Source organism: Microtus ochrogaster, chromosome 8 (genome assembly GCF_000317375.1).
Source record: "Microtus ochrogaster isolate Prairie Vole_2 chromosome 8, MicOch1.0, whole genome shotgun sequence".
In the NCBI taxonomy this organism is placed as follows: domain Eukaryota; kingdom Metazoa; phylum Chordata; class Mammalia; order Rodentia; family Cricetidae; genus Microtus; species Microtus ochrogaster.
The window spans coordinates 1,347,798-1,350,021 of NC_022015.1; positions in this window are offsets into that span (position 1 = coordinate 1,347,798).

Sequence of the window (2,224 nt, forward strand, 5' to 3'; positions counted from 1 at the left end):
TTAAAGGCGTGTGCCACCATCGCCCGGCTAGTCAGCTTCTTTATTAAGCCAATCACAGTGACATATATTAACACAGTGTAAAGGAATTTTTCACAATCTTCAATACCTCTCAGACTCTGTAACTGATTGAAGCTAAAGGAGGCAACCCTTTGGTTAAATAATAAATTTGGGGATTTAGCTCAGGCATTAGAGTGCTTAGCAAGCATGGGTGAAGTCCTGGGTTTGCACAAATGAGAGATGGGGTGCAGGCCTGTGATTCTAGCACTCAGGAGGTAGAGGCAGGAGGAACAGAAGCTTTAGGTCACTGTTGGCTACATAAGTGAATTACATAAATGAGACCCAGAGAGGAAGATTGGGAATATCAAAGGAATAGGACTAGATATTTCATGCATTCTGGAACACCAAGGATAGCGTAATCTCAGATAGCTTCTAGGGTCTCTAAGCAACCAAGAGATAAAGCTGATATCTCTAAGATCTCCCCAGTGCTGCTGAGATGGCTCAGCCACTACAGGCACCTACATCAAGCCCAACCACCAGAATTCAGTCCACAGGATCCACATGGTAGAAGGAAAGAAGTCACTTGTGCAAGTTACTGTCTGACCTCCACTTGGGCACTGTGGCATATATATCCCCAGCACCGCAATTATGTAAATGTGTGCCCCCCACTAGAGCTCCCAGACAGCAGCAATCTGGACACCATGATGGAAGGGATGGGTTTGGGAATGAGTAGACCATGTTGTAATAAAGTAGGAAAATAGCTTTCTATTCGAAACAAAGGAATATTCAATTTTCCTGTACAGAGAAATAGCTTGAAAGTATAGTGTGACGCAAAAACGAATGTGGCTACTGTGTGTAGGTAGGGTGGGGAAGTGGCAGAGACACTTAGGAAGTCGTTGAGGTCACCCCGTGGTGGCATGCTCAGGGCTGGCACTAAGAAGGTTGTTATGGTAAATCTAAATGTCACTTGAAGGCTGTTGAGATGGTTCAGCCAGGAAAGGCCCTTGCAACCAAGACTGACAAGTTGAGTTTGATCCCTGGTAGAAGAGAACCAACTTCTCCAAGTTGTATTCTGACCATAGCACACATGTCTAATACATGCACTTGTGTTCATGTAAACACACACAAATAACTTTAATGAAAAAACTGTTAATTGAGGAGTAGTGACAAAACTAGGGTCTACCAAATTCTTCTATGCTGTGCCAGGGGCACCAAGATGAGCAGAGTCACTCCTGTTGCATCCATGTGTCAGGTGAAATTCAGCCAGATTAAATGACTCTAGGTATAGCCGTCCTAACAGGAGGAAGGACGTTTTAAAGGACATTTGAGCCCCTCACTTTGTCTGTCAGATTATTAAAACAGTGAAGACCAAGAAATTGGAATTCTCCCTCCCTTCCCCCCAGGAGTCCCATGCTAGAAGAAACAGGCTGAAGCCCGGGCCAGCCAGAGGGTGGCGATTGAATCCTGAAAAGAGACTGGCAATTTGTAGATCACTTTGCAGAACCACTGGAACAGATAACAGGATTGTTACTGATGAGTGGGGCCACTCCTTGCCCATAACTGTTTAGCTATGTTAACACTGACCCTCTATTTCAACCTAAATCCCATGCAGGAAGATGAACTTGGGAAGGGGTTTGGGGGCGGTGTCTCTTATTTTTAACTCTGTCCTCTTCCAAAGGTGGCCACATGGGATGAATCTTTTTCTGCTTTCCAATAGTAATTTACTCTTTTAATTAGTTTATTAAGAACAGGTGGCTTAGCCTGGCTAGAGAAGGGAGTAAGGGCACAAAACTCCTGCCGCATAAAGTGGGAGCGAAGGTCTCTGCTCCTAAGTCCCTGAGCTGCAACTTCAGTGCACTGCGGAGAACCTTGCCACGCTCTAGATCCCATTCCCCAGCGAGAGAAGAGCACGTGGGGCAGAGGATCTAGGAGATGTCCCGGTGCCAGAGGATGCTCCGATGCTCCGGAAGTGGCTGAGTCAGGGGCCAAGCATGGCAGTGACTCGGGCGTCCGCACCTCCCAGCTGGCCCCAGAGGAGGACTCCAGGTGACGCAGCTGCAGCTGGCTAAACGGAAGGACTGATTCAGCGCCGCGACGCGCCTGGGAACCGCCCGGGGCCAAGCACCGCTCTGGCATCTGGTGTTTCTAGAATTCCGCTGTCCCTGCACCTCATCACAGGAGCTGAAATCCGAATCTAAAGTCATGAAGTGGCCCAAGCTTCAAACAC